The sequence below is a fragment of the Ailuropoda melanoleuca genome, chromosome 19 (genome assembly GCF_002007445.2).
Source record: "Ailuropoda melanoleuca isolate Jingjing chromosome 19, ASM200744v2, whole genome shotgun sequence".
Classification (NCBI taxonomy): Eukaryota; Metazoa; Chordata; class Mammalia; order Carnivora; family Ursidae; genus Ailuropoda; species Ailuropoda melanoleuca.
Window position 1 is genome coordinate 15698725 of NC_048236.1, and position 15775 is coordinate 15714499.

A 15775-nucleotide genomic window follows, 5' to 3' on the forward strand; every position below is an offset into this window, starting at 1 on the left:
GAGCAGTGAAAAATGAAACACTTTTATTTTCTCATATGAATGAAATTCGCATTAAAAGTTTAAAAACCATGTAACTGACCAGTTCATCTGTGATTTTTACATTTTGTCATATTATTTTTCAATTTTAAAAAAGTACATGATTTGGCTAGAGAGAGTAGACTCTAGTGTTGGCTCTATGCTTTTCATGCCAATATTTCAGAAAGCTGCTATTTCGTTATGTTAGTTTCATTTATCTGTTGTTTAATAATGTTGAAATGTGAGTAAAAGTGGACAAATGAACTCAGTATAAACACAAACTGGTTATTTAATTCTCAGTTCACTGTTAATCCCATCTTATATTTAGAAAATATAGCTATCAAGGTATCTAAACACATTGTGACAATTGTGGAAGTGTTAATTAAAATGACAATTATTGGTGATTTGGAACTTAATTACTCTGGTGGTTATAGCAGATGAAATTTTCCTAGGAACTGGCATATATATAAAATCAAGATATAACATGTTAGCTGCAATGACTCATTAAAGAATATCTAATTATTAGTAAAATTCTCCACAACATTTTGGCTTTTTGATATCAAGACTGTAGACACTAATAAATATTTGGGAAAAATAATATATAAATAAGTGGATTAAAGGAGGCAGGAAAATATCAGATTAATTTATTAATGATCATTTGTAAAACTAGAAAAAAATCAGAGATGGAAAATTCCAGTTCTTTTTGGATAGGTAGAGGGGTAGTTTACCCTAAACAGACTGATAGCCGTTTGTTGAGACAACTAATGAAATGGCAGTGAACACAATAGAAAAAATTAGGATGAAATGTGGATTCCAGGAAACCGAATAATATTGTCACCATAATCAAGCTGTTTTCCCAGCACCTGTGACATAACACTTAACTTCTCTAGTGCTTCACAATCTAGCGGTTGGTGTTCATGTTCATGTGGCAGGAGAAACCACGCGGATGGCGGAGCAGACTAGCGCAAGGAGTCACTGAGTCTAACCAAGCTTGTAAAGGAAATATTTTGGACATTCAGTTGTTACAAAGAGATACTGGCCATAATATAAATGAGAACACTGATCTCTAAGAAGTGTTCATATAATCAAACCAGTCAGACCAGTATAAGTGGGGAAAAAATAGAGGATGAAATTTTTTTAAAAATCCACACTTTGCTTAATTTTTGCATAATCCTTTGGTAGTATATAAAAATTACCAGAGATAATGAAACACTTTACGAATACACCACAGCTTGTTGCGGTCCTCCAAAGATTAACGCTCCCACATCCATAAGTTGCAGCTGCATTTAGCTTATGCTATGCTGTCTTTCATTTCAACCTTTTTTTGATTCTTGAGTAACCTGAAGATTCGTGTCTATGAAGCTGGACAAATAGATGAGGATGTATTTTAACTAAAGCTTCATTCATTATTTCCTGAATTGAAGAAAAGTAAAAACTACAAAATAAGATTTTAGAAGAAGGGATAAAGGGACTTGATTGATGTATTGATATGAAGGATTCATTATTTATAATTACAAATTTTTTTATTTTTTAGAGAGAGAGACCATGTGAGCAGGGTGGGGGAAGGGGCAGAGGAAGAGGGAGAGAACCTTAAGCAGGCTTCATACCCAGTGTGGAGCCAGACACAGCGCTCGCTCTCACCACCCTGAGATCATGACCGGAGCCAAAATCAAGAGTCGGACACTTACCCGACTGCGCCACCCAGGTGCCCCTCCCAACTATTTTTAGCACTTAAGTAAACACTCTTAAAATTTGCTCTCTTAAGCATTTACACTGAAACCTTGTTATGTGGTGCATTTATGCTGTAGTTCCAGAAATAGTTGTCAAGTAAAGGTAAGCTTTCAGCCCAGCTCCCATCCTCAAATTGCAAATTGGTAGTTCTTATTTTTATACCCACTTATATGGTGATCAGATCCTTCTGTTAAATTTCATAAAGTTCCAGAAAGTGCTACTTACAAAGCTGTAAACCTAGCATGTAGATTATGATTGCAACACACTATTACATTTTGGAAAGCAACCGAATATACTTGAATTTTGTTACTAAATTGTACAAATGAGTTGTGGCCTCTGAATCCACTGCCATGAGTAATACTACAGTAGATACAACTGAAGACTCATAATATTTACTGGGCTGCTACCAATTAATTTCAAGGGTTTAGAAATGAAATACTCTGAATTATTATTAAAACAGGTAAATATAAAACACAATTATGATATATCCAGTCATAAGGAAAAAGCATAGGAAAGAAAACATAAACTATAACTGCTAATTGTGAGTGAATCCACCTATGTAAAGTTAATCTCATGCTTGGAGATTAAAATAACAAATACCAGTACCACTGGAACTAATAAGAGATTTAAATATGAAGAATGTATAGCTTAAATTACTTAAGCACCATTATGTGTTCATATCTTACACATTTCATTTTTCCTTCAAGAATTTTTCCATTTAGAAATTGGCCTTTATTCTGAGGATAATTGGAGAATTAAAACATATAAGCTAATCTTTCTGATACTAGAAATTAGTGCTCACATATATGAACATTTGCTTTTTTGGGAATTCACTATCATTGCATTCATCAGTAAATAAAAACTTGGTATAAAAAGAAACCATATGAAACAAACTCAACTGCATAACTTATACATTCCTAATACAGAAATAATCAAAACAAATTTTAAAGAAATGAAATTCTCTTTAAAAATGTGTGTGTGTATGTGTGTGTGTATATATACACACACACTTTTTTTTTTAACGAGGCTCCACACTCAGCATGGAGCCCAACACGGGACTTCAACTCATGACCCTGAGATTAAGACCTGAGCTGAGATAAAGAATCAGACGCTTAACCAACTGAGCCACCCAGGTGACCCTAAAATATTTTTAAACTTTGAAATATGTTGATCCTTGTGTGTGTGTGTGTGTGTGTGCGCTCAATAATATTACATGAAATACATTCCTTTTTATGTGTACGTGTTTCAACTAAAATACAAATACCCTTTTCCCTGCTCTGATATCAGCAGTTTTCAGAGTTCTAACAAGGGAAAAGATCAATGCTTAGATACATATGTATTTTTAAAGTATCTTTGGAATTCCATCAAGCTTGCATGAATAGTTTAAAATATTTTTGAAATTCATTCATTCATTCATTCTGTTCAACCAGTGGTGTTACACAAAAAGCCTTGTGTTATAGAGTGGCCATATTTGTGTATAAACAGAATACAGATTTGTGTCTTCCAAAATTAACTAGTAAACTAAATACATTAAACCTAGATAGATGAATGGAGAGAGAGAGAGAGATAACATAATAACCCTCTGCAGTTATCCTGGCCAATTTGTTTTGAGAAGTCAAAGATGTAAGTCTCTCACTCAAAGGTAGCTCATTATGAGTCAGAAAAAGCCCACAGTCCATTCCCTGATCCATTTGGAGGAAAATCAGTATTCTAAAAACGATACACAGAATATAGAAAGAGAAGTATTTGAACTTAAGATTGAGAGGTGCTGTTTTCCATTTTCATTGAGTGTGTCATCTTGGACAAATCATTTAATCTCTCTGAACTCCAGTTTCTTCACCTTTAATATGGCAATAATAATATTTACTTCAAGTATTAATGAGATAACCCTTGACAGCTCCATGATAAGTGCCTAGTACATAGCAGGCGCTCAGTAAATATTAATAACGGGTAATTGTCCAATCAATAAAGTCATAGACATAAACTCCTCTTTTTCATATTCATAAAGGTTGCAATACTGAAAGAGATTTCATCTTCTTGAAATACTCTGGAACATGAAATAAGCATACATGCCCTCAAGTTTCAGCTGATGGTATTTAACGTTCACAGGGTGAAATATAGGCTGATTATTCATGAGGGAAGTGACATATTTGTTCTGCTCATAGATTAATGATCAAGATAGATGATCTATATAAGGCATCTAGTGTAGAATTATGATCAACTTTGCAATGATCTACTCTGTAGAAAATGGGTGTTTTGAGAGTGCAATCTCATGTTCCAAATGAGAGAGAAATACATTTAGATATATTTTTGCTGGTCTGGATTCAACACTGCACATACATTTCTGAAAATGGTCTCTTTTTGTAGACACTCTTTAATTATTTGTTTCCAATTTGGCTTGTATTTTTTTGCTTACTTTGACCCTTATTACATAAATGAAGGGTGAGCAATTTTATAACAAAAACATTAATCTTCTGTTTTATTGCATGGAATTATCATTAGAACATAGCAATTATTTTCTATAAATAAGACCTTCAACTGACTGATTAATTAGGCTCAGTGATACATGACATTATTAAATGAACTGTTACATGCTTTTGGTACAAGTACACAGAAGCTATTGAACCCTAGTTTGAAATGGACATAGTTCCAACTGTATACAAATTATCTTTTTGGCTGAATCACAATTCATGAGTATCAGTAAGATTTCAGTACTGGAAACGTCAGTATAATTTCTAATTATTTCAATACTCTAATCTAGTTGACTTTGAGACTGAATTCATTGATGCAAGCTGCACTGTGGTTATGTGTTAATGGTGATTTATATTCTTCCCCACTCAAACATAGATGGAATCTTACCTCTATTTCATAATGCTCCAGAACCACTTTTACTTATTAAAGGATTGTTTTCATGCACCAGACTTTGGAAATTTAAATAAATAAAACAAAGTCTGGGGACAGAATATACAAATTAATACCAGTGATTCTGTTTTGATAAGTTCTTTTATTTATGTGAGGAAACAAAGCCACATTCTTTCAAAAACTCTCAAAATACAATTTAAATCAGGTGAGGCTGTGTCTCTGTATACCAACCACCATTGTGGCATGCTATGAACTGAATTGTAATTGTGTATTTCCATGTTTCTCTAATCCTCAGACTGTGAATGCTAATTCCTTAGTATGGCCTACAAGTCCCTTTTCTATCTACATTCTAATGACCTACTCCGCCTTTCCCTATCACTCCCCTATTACCAAACCCTACATCCCGACATAATAGAATGTCTCCCAATTCATGAATCCTTACATGACCCTATGCCTCTTACCATGGCGTCCTTCCATCTAGATGGAACTTCCTCACTTCTTCACCTAAGAAGATATCCATTATCCTTTTGGGATCCCGCTCAATGGCTGGCTACTTATTAAAGCTTTACCAAGTAAGGTGTTACCCCTTCCCACTTGCCTTCTGTAAGACCTTGCTGACATTTTCATGTAGAATGCTCTCGCTATTCCAGAATGTTCTTTAAAATCTGTCTTTTCCTCTAGCATAATGGCTCTCAGTAGCTAGTGTGCATAATGATCACAAGGATACTGTGCCAAAAATACAGATTCCTGAGCCCCCATTCTTCAGATTCTAAATCACCTGGCCTCAGCAGGTGTCCCAAGATCTATAATTTCATTTGCAGGTGTTTCTTATGCAGAGGTCCAGGATCATATTTTGTAAAACAAACAAACAAACAAACAAACAACAATGACGACAAAAACACACCCAAAAACCTGTACTAATTGTGAATAAATCAACATCCAGGCTCTGTATTATTTGCTTTGAATATGTAGGTGCAGAATAGTGACATTCAATGAATGCTTGTTCAGTAAACGAATGAGTAGTTTTAAAATACTACATAATTTCTTTGTGAATAATTTCCAAGCTGCCTGACAGTACAGCCAAGTAGATTTGTGGCTATGTTTACGACTGTTCTCAGAATTTTAATTAGTGGTCAATGTCAATTTAAAGGTTGCTACTGAGCTATGTCCTTGGTACTCTGTTTTTCTAAAAAAAATTTTTTTAAAGAAATATAAGATTTTTTGATAAAGAAATGTAAGATATGCTAAGAAGTGTAACTACTATTCTGATTTTAAGAATTAGTATGCAAAAAAGTAGCTCCAAATCAACAATAGAAGGCTTAAACAACAAGGTGAAATGTCACAGAGATAAATGTACATTTCTGCATTTAGGTTAAAAAAATCAATTGCAAAGATGTAGGATGGTGGTAGAACTGGCTTGACAGAAGTTCATTTAGGAAGAACCTAGGTTTTCAGTTGAAAACAAATTCAATAAACCCCAATAATGTGACATGGCCACTTAATAGAACCACATGGTAAGGGTGTCTGGGTGGCTCAGTTGGTTAAGCATCTGCCTTCTGCTCAGGTCACGATCACAGGGATGGAGCCCTGCATATAATCACAAAATATTAATACTATACAATATGAGACAATTCTTTAAGTCACATGTTTTTGTTAGGCTGGAGGTTTGCTAATCTAGGCTAGGTGCTGGGGGCTCTGTTACAAGCTTGGACAAAATGGGGATCGGCCTTGAGGTTTAGACTGCCCATGTGTTCGTTACGGGCTAAGGGCACAACAGCTACCTAAATGAGCTCTTGTCATGGCAACAGCAAGAGAGCAAGCGGGAAACACATAGTCCTCTGAATGTGTAGGCTTAAGACGTGCCGTGATTCTATTAGTCAAAGCAAGCTATGTGATAGTGAGGAGTGAGGAAAACAACCTGCCTCTTTTGTGAGAGATACTGAACAATCACACAGCAAAGGGTGCGAACGTGGGGGCGAGGATGAAGAATTGTAGCCAGGAATGCACTCTATCACATTCTGGATATTGATAGAGGGACATTATCTTCGTAAAGAAAAGCTGATTTGTGGAACAAAACTACATTTATCATGTGTAGCTTCACAAGGTGATTATTGATCAATGTATATAAATGGAGATTACAGGGAAGAAGATATTACTTCAGCTTTAGAGTTTCCTAATAAGCTGAGGTGTTAAAAAACAAAATGAAGTGTTTGGGAAGCAATATGTTATTAGTACAAAGTGCCCAGTCTTTGCAACTGGACAGGAATCAGTTCAAACTTTGTCTAGTCCTGGGCAAAGTAAACATTCTAAACCTAGTTTCTTTATTTGTGATATGAAGATAAAACTGTCTGCCTCATATGATTATGTTATAAAGTATCTAATATAGGCCTCTGTATTATGGCTCTTATTTTTATTAGAAACTTACTTCCTTTAGAAATGGTCAAGTGTTCCCTGACTAGCCCTTCAGACTCCTCTCTTGCTTCTTTCACACATCTTCTATAATTCAGTCTTACTGAATATCATATAATACAAACCCACAGTTATTTATACTTGAATTCTAAATTCAAAAACTCTGAAACCAAAATTTTTTTTTCTTAACTTGGGTGTTTGAGATCATTAGGCAACAAAACTCTGACCTAAAGTGATAAAGTATTTATAGCTATTTATGTCCTGCCTACTATAGTTAGTCATTTATTTCAGTGCAATAATATTAATATATATTTTTGGCCCAGATGCAATATATAACATATGCGTTGTACTGCCCTTATAAAACATAAGCAATTCTGAATATGAAACATCTGGTCCACAGTATCGTAACTATAGAATTGTGATCCTGTACTTAAATGTGTCATAGAGTTCACTATTCTCCTTCTAGCACCTAGAAAATAGCAGGCCCTTAATAAATAATAACCTTAATGAAACAGTAAAATAGGATTTTGCGGTTGTTATAAAGGGAAATCTAATTATGGAGAATTACTGATATCTATATCTTATTTTGGCTCTATTCCATATGCATTTGAGGTAAATTCTGTTCCCTTTTCTGAGGTACCCCCAGGAGCTAAAGTGTCATGCTTTGGGTTTTTTGTTTTTTTTCCCACTCTACAATTTAAAGATTACAAAGTTCATATTTTCCATCTTGACCTCAGGTGTTCCAAGAAAAATATGCCCCTTCTTTCATTTCCAGTGTTCAGCTGCAAAAAGGAAGGCCTGGAGATTTTTTTTTAAGTGCAAACTGATTTAGAAACAGAAGAAAGCAATGGAAGCACAGACAGATTATTCAGAAAAAGGATGGAATAGCAATGAATAGAGAACTTGCTGAGCTCAAATGAGCAAATCTGGTTGATGCAAAAAAAAAAAAAAAAGGTGACATAATTTTCACCAAAGACAAATTCGGCTTTACCAACTTCTAGATATGATGAGAAGCTCAAACTCTATCCAAAAATCATTCTTTTCTTATATTGGAGTGCCATATCCAGGCCTTCCTGTCTCTTTCCTGTCATTTCGGCTAACTGTCCTACCACTCCTAAGTATCTTATAATTTGATTCACTTGAAGAACATGTAGTTCTTTAACAATGAATTTTATATTCTGATTTCTTTGTCTTTGTACATTTCTTTGCCTGGCTAAATTTTATTTCCGAGTTAAATCACAGCTGGCATCAGCTCTTAAGAAAGCTCCTGGAACTTTCTCACAACCCTCCACTTGATGGCCTCCTTTGTTCTCGCATAACTTCTGGCACATCCTTCTAGCACAGTGCTCATCACTTATTATGTGTTTATTTGCATCTCTGTCTTCTACTCTAATTGTCTCCAAACAGTCCACTCCTGGATTTTAGGACATCCTTCACAGACCATAGAGTACCCTCAAATAATTATTTTGAAGGACTCCTTAATTCCATGTCCTTGGAAGCATTTTCTGAATACCGACTTCGTCTCTATCTTGCTTACGTGTAGAACAGAATTTAGAAAACAGTGACTGTGGCTTCCTACAGATATATTTGGTTTAATCTCTAGAGTGTTTAACTTTCAAAAATTAGTTGCCAACATCTAAAAATCAGGGTACTGCACTGAAAAACTTATGTGGCAAGTTATGTGTTCCAAAAACATCCACTGTACAATTTTCTATCCTTGAACCATGCTGGTTCCCCAGTGAGGGGTGAGGGCTAATACCCTTCTCTTGGATTTGGCTGGACTTATAACTTGCTTATACCTAACAGACTGAGGCTGAGCCGTGAAAGGCAATGAAGCTTCTGTTTTGTTCTTCGGGGTACTCATATCTGGTGCTCCCAGCTGCCATGCTGTGAGGAAGCCTAAGCAACATGGAGTACTACATGTGCATTCCAAGCAGAAGCCCCAGTGTAGGTATCAGCTGACTTCCAGCATCAACTGCCAGATAGGTGAGAGAAGAATCTCCAGATGATTCCACACCTCAGCCATTGAGTTATCCTTAACTTTTGAGCCTTCTTGCCAAGGCTCCAGACATATGGCAGAAGAAACAAGCCACCCCTGTTGTGCTTTGTTAGAATTCCTGATACACAAAATCCTCAAGTATAAGAGAGCAGCATAAAGATGGTTATTTTATACCACTTAGTTTTGGGATGGTTTGTTATGCAGCAATAACAACTGGAAAGCAGGTTTTCTTCGAGGAAAAAAGATTTAGCTTCCCTGGGCCCTTTACTCTACATGAACAATATGGCCACAGTATCCTAAACTTTGCTTTCAACAAAGCACACACTTTCCAGTTTGCCACAGTCTCCACCACTCCTTATTGTTACACCTTGACAATTAGACACACTCGTGAACATTTATGGCCCCTAAATATGTCGATAACTATCTGTTACATAAGTTTTTTCTTTTGGTGGAGCCAAGTATCTTTAACAACCATTGAAGCCAAAACTTCACCTTAGGCTCTTTAAGTGGCTTTAATACTAGGCTTTTTGCAACACATCGGGCTCTTCAAATCTAAGATGATCTAATAGTTCCCATTTCTGAAGCTCTGGTTTTATATGGTTTGTCCAGTACTTTCCTGTTTCCTTTTGACGGGTGTCTCCAGTTCTAAAGTAATCTGCTGAGAAGAAATGACGGATATACTGACATATCTTGATCTTGATAAATGATTATACAGGTTTTAGTTACTGACTGGGACACTTCCTTAAGTTTTCTTGGGAGACTTGTCATTCAAATGACTAGGGAAAATGGTTTCTAGCTTTTCTTATTGAAGTCTTATAAAAGGTATAATATTTATTGCATATTTTTAAATACGAATTGACTACTCAGGCAAGTAGTTTAGTTATCAGAATTAACCCTACAGGAATAAAAAATCAACAAATACAATAAATATATAATGAATAATTTGAGAAAACACATTGTTCCTTTCCTAAAACCAATAGCAAGTATCCTAGATGCCTAAAATAAGTATTCCAGATGACGACAAAAAAAAAAAAGTATGTATCAAGAGCTGGGATCTCACTTTGTTGAAGGTAAATCCAGACAATACCTAATCCACTGTTCATGCATACAGAGGTCTGTGGATGGCATGAAAAATACGACTAACTTGTAGAATAACTGTGGGAAAATATCTCAAATCCAATAACCTGTAAATTCAATCTCATCATTGACTATAGTTTGAAACATAAGAGAATTGAATTACAAAATGAGGGTGAGGCATTTTACAGTGAATAGTACCACTTAAATGAATAGGATAAGCTGTTACATACTTAATATGATAACTTTTATTAAATTACTGGATAACTGAAGTGACTTATACTCAAGTTTTCATTAGAAGGGTTTCTGTAGACTCTCAGTACCAAATACAAGGGCTTGCATTACATTTATAGCCTAAAAACAATAGTTAATAGGTAAATTGCATTTTTTTCTTGCTTGAATTTGTCCCTTGGTCAGAACCTTTCAAAAAGCATGCAAATAACTTACTACATTCTTATTAAATTAAATGCATATTCTCTGTGGCTTGTTCAGATATTAACAGAAATCTGTTGACTCAATGAATTGATTTAGATTTTTAGACACTATTTATTAGTTTTTAAGTCTAAGGCTCTGGAGTTAGCAGATGTGATTCTGAATCCAACATTTACTACTTGAATGAACTTGGGAAAATCACTTGACATTTTTAAGCTTCAGTTTTTTTCTGCCTCAAATGTTACTGCAAGGATTGAATGAGACAAAGTGGCCTAAACAATTAGCACAACAGCTAGCACAAAACTAATGTTAGTTATTAATAGGAATCATTAGTTCCAAGTAGCCTCTGAACAACAGACCAGTGGTTCCCATTGTGTGGGCTCTGACCCTTGAGGAGCTAAGAAGTTGTGCAAGAGAGTCCAAGAACCCATTTTTTCACCAAATGTGTATTCCTATGTTCACTGTGTATTCTGACTTTTCTTTTTTAGTTCATAGCTGCTTTCTCATTAATAAAATACAAATTCATTTAAAGGCATTACTGTTTCCATGACAATTCATTATTTGTATCTTCAAGCACCTGACACTAATATATACAATTACTAGTTGTTGGGGGTCTGATATAATTTTTGGATGCTGTGCTGCATCTCTCCCATGTGCCTTCCCACTTCCAGTCTTCCCTCCAGCCTGTTCTGGGGATGACTAACAACAATGTCATCTACTAGGTTTCTTGTCCTCTGCCTCCAAATGGGTTAAGCCAATGGGAGCAAAGGTGGGAAACCGGAAGGAGGGAGGTGAGTGAGGTCAGGGCATTAACTCCCTGAACTTTCTCTTTGCGGGATGGCCATGGCTCCCATTCTGAATCAAAAGTCTCAGCTCTTATCAGGAGGCCTCTCCAAACCACTTTCTCTATCTCCTTTCAATCCTAATTTTGGTGACAAACATCTTGCCCCAGGGATCCTAGTGCCAGGGCATTGCACAAGGGTGTGGTTTCCCTGTACTTTGCCACTGAAAATAGTTCCCATATTAAATTCTCCTCAAATTATCCTAATGTAAGAGTGTCACTTTTTTCCTTATTGTGTAGACTGTGACTGTTACAGATATTCAAAAAGTGATTTTCATTCTAGAAAACTTTGGGAACTTACATACCAAAAAGAGTTGTGTATTCGCTCTCCTAGCTCATTTCTTTGTAATTTACAGATTATTTTCCTAGTGAATTCATCACCTGATTCATGATTTAAGGAAAGCAAAGTCTTCCATTTTGATATTTTGCCTATTATACCAACCTGCAGTTAAAATTTGACACTGAAAAATTATAGTTTCTTAACATTTCACATCCAAATTAAATTGTCATTAGAATCAATGATCAAAATTGGTCTTTTGATTTTCATTTGCAATATCACTATTTTAATCTAGGTATATGTAAGTAACTTTTTTTCTACATCTATGGCTTTGGTTTGGTATAGATTCTTGCTGAAAATTTAGGCATTGGAAAAAGTCAATTCGTTGGTAAAACCTTGTGAATCTACATAATTTCAGAAGATTGATCTCTGAAAATGTTAATGACTTTGAGGAGTACATAAAAAATGGGGTATCAGAACATGGACAGAATTTAATATTTAGTCCAATTAAAGTTGTTAATCACAGGATGTAACTTGTCTTAAGCCAAAGACTTCAAATAATTGAGTTCCCCTGGAAACTGCAATACTAGTCCTGCAATTTGAACCTTGCATAATAAACTCATCAATCCATTTTTGTAAACTTTTTATCCTCATTGACACAGAGCAAGAGAAAAAGATGGTCCGAGACCCCTCATATCATCATCGTCTTTACCAGTCCTTAAAAATGTCATTATGTTGAGCTGCCTGCTAGGGAATCTTTAGAGAAAGTCCCTCTTCTGATCCATTTCAAAATTTCCAGAACTAACGACACCTTACAAGACAACTGGGGATTAATTAAAGTTGTTATAGCTTCTGAACTCCAGGTGAACCTTTTTAGGGTTGTTACCTTGTGAACTTCCCTTAGACTCTTTATTGAAGATGATATAATTATTCCATTTAGGTACCTGCCAGATTCTACTTTATAATTTCCACAAATTCCGTCTTCACTTGTGCTGACTAACCATTTAAAGACCATTTTCTCTAAAGATTTTTATTTTTTATATCAGTTCTGCTAAGTCACACATAATTTACCATTTTACCTTCAGCTTCTAAATTGGAATTTCTTCTGATTTTGACCATGACAGTGCCAAAATAATATTCAGATTGTTTGTAAATGATGGAGATGTTTTATGCTCATATATTTCTCTTTATTCCACTTTAGAAACTTTCTCCATTTTCCTCCATAAATCCAAATCATACTTTTAAAAGCCCAATTAAAGAGCCATTACTTGGAAAAAAAAAAAAACAGTTCTAGACTGATTCTTATAAAAAATGAACTTTCTCTGACTTCTAATTTCTAATACTTGGTTACTCTATAGTTGTTTCACTTATATTTATTTAAATAAATATATATATATATAGCTTGCCAATGACTCCTCAAACAAATTGTTAGGGGCAAATATCAAAATATACTTAAAATTTTTTTTACATGAGTATAATAAGTATTGTCACTATATGGTGAGTACACTCTCTGACACATATAATCATTTAATAAGTGCTTATTTAACCAAAATGTTAATATTACCTTCTGCTGGCATAGTTGGATCAGTAGAAATAATCTAAGCATAGGAATTTAATACATATGTCATGAGTTTTCTCAGTGCTTATCTATTTCTATTACAAATTGGTACTATGTTTAAAAATTCTTCTTCATAGAGTTTCCCGAAATAATATATTTTTTTAAAGTTTTTATTTATTTATTCGACAGAGATAGAGACAGCCAGCGAGAGAGGGAACACAAGCAGGGGGGAGTGAGAGAGGAAGAAGAAGGCTCATAGCAGAGGAGCCCGATGTGGGGCTCGATCCCATAACGCCGGGATCACGCCCTGAGCCGAAGGCAGATGCTTAACCACTGTGCCACCCAGGCGCCCCCGAAATAATATTGTTAATTTCATTCATTCGTTGATGCAATCATTTATCTTTTGTTCATTTATTCAACAAATCTTTCCTGAGAACCTCTAATGTGCAGAAACTCTATGAGTATTGAGGCCATGCTTTGACCAAAATAGATATTTTATAATTATTGCAATAGAGAATATTAGTATCATTTTTTAAAGAATATTAGTATCATTTTAATTAATTTCATGACCTGATTTCCTTATCTATTCTGGTTTATCACTAAGATATCTCAGAAACACGTAAATATTCTGTCAATANTTTTATCTAGTCTGGTTTAGCACTAAGATATCTCAGAAACGCATAAATATTCTGTCAATAAATATGATATGTAGAATTCTGCATATTGTATTCTCCTTGATGGAAGAAGCTCTTATTTTTATCTTCACAGTGTAGATACACATTAGGTCTGACATTCATGTATTCAACAATCATCTATTCAGTACATACCCTATAAAAGACTCAATACTAGATACTGTGAGGGACATGAGAGTATCAGACAGGGATTCCAGGAAAGTAGTGAGAGTGATAAGTAATACGTACACAATTGATCCCGCTGTAGGACAGAGAGAGAAAGAGCCACAGAAGAGTAAAGATGTGGCGCTAATGAAATTCAGAGCAAAAACAGATTATTCCCAAATAAAGGATTAAGGAAAAACTTTTTGGAAGAGTTGGCTTCGAGCTGGGCCTAGGAGGATGGGATGAATTTAACCATAGAGAATGGAATAGATAGGAAAGGAGAAAGAGAAGGTAGCCGAAGTGCATAGAAAGTATCTTTTTATATATAAATTATGCTTCATTAAACAAGACAATTTTTTCTGAGATTATTCTATTACTTTTTATGCATAATTATGTTCAATTATTCTAATATTCACTTTTGAAATATTAAAAAATAAATTATCCTAATTTCCCATTTTTTCTTCTTCCTTGTCTCTTAAAGTCAGCTAAGCCTATTAAGGTCTTACTAGAAGAAAGATGCAGAAAGTCCCTCACTTTCAGAAAATTTTTCCAAAATTTCTATCAGTTGAATATAGCTCTATAGAGCTAAATCCAAGAAATTGTTTTGCTCTATTTTAGTTGTGTTTTTAGTGCGTGGTAATTGTTTTTTCTACCAAATAGTTTCTGAAACAAGCTATAGTAATTTATTATCACCATTTTTATGCACTAATAAACAATAATGAACTTACAATTTGATTGAAAATATTAGCAGATGCTTTAAGTATGTAGCCAGTTTACATACAATACTCTATTCAGTGTCTGTGACATGATGCAAAACTTTCCCCCATCCTAAATAATTGTGCTGCGTCAATATGTAACTGAGACTATCAATATATCACCCACAGTATAAACTCTTTGCTCATGATGGCTTTTCTATTTAACATACTAAAATCAACCAGTTATTCAAAGTTGAAGATGGTCATTTTCCTAATGATATGTTATGCTTAGCCTTAAAGGTATCAGTTCACACTCATCTTTTTCCTAATTGCCTACTGTATTCTCTCTAAGTAGAATTACCCTTCACTCCTTTCACTAGGCTGTCCTGGCCATTCAAAATGCACACGTATGTACTACATGTAGATTTCCTCCACTCCATAATGACCTTAAAGTTGTTTCTTTCTTTGTCACCTCCCCTCCTCCAGATATTACTTAATGAAGCATCCAGACCTCTTTGGGTCCCAAAAAGTTGGTCAATAAATGGTCAAAGCTGTAATGATTTTGTGACAATTAGTTCTGTTGGTTTCTGTCAATCACATATAGGGGAGAATCACATAACTATCATACAGACTCCTCCTACTTTCCCATGAAAATTGTAACTTTTTTTTCAGAAAAAATATTTGGGAGATCATTTTTCCTAAGAATGCATTTGTTTAATGCCAATTTTATTCATAATTGCAAAAAAACCCAGAAACAACCTATTTGTCCTTCAACTGGTGAATGAAGTAACTATGGTACATCCTTACAATGAAACACTACATAGTAATAAAAAGGAAGAAAACATTGGTACACATAACAACATGAATGAATAAATATCAAATACATCATGATTGTAAAGAAGCCAGACTCAAAAGACTGCATATCATATCACTTCTTCTTATATGACATTCTAGAAAAGTCAAAATTTTAATGGCAAAAAACTGATTGTAGTTTCCAAGGTCTGGGAAGGAGAAAAATTGTCTATATCGGGCCATAAGGAAACATT

At 34.7% G+C, this 15775-nt stretch overlaps 1 protein-coding gene across 9 annotated transcripts in view; it reads right to left on the reverse strand.

Moving 5' to 3' along the window:
• Positions 1 to 15775, reverse strand: part of KHDRBS2 (KH RNA binding domain containing, signal transduction associated 2) — a 597869-nt gene that overhangs the window by 79180 nt on the left and 502914 nt on the right. The gene's annotated exons all lie outside the window — the stretch shown is intronic.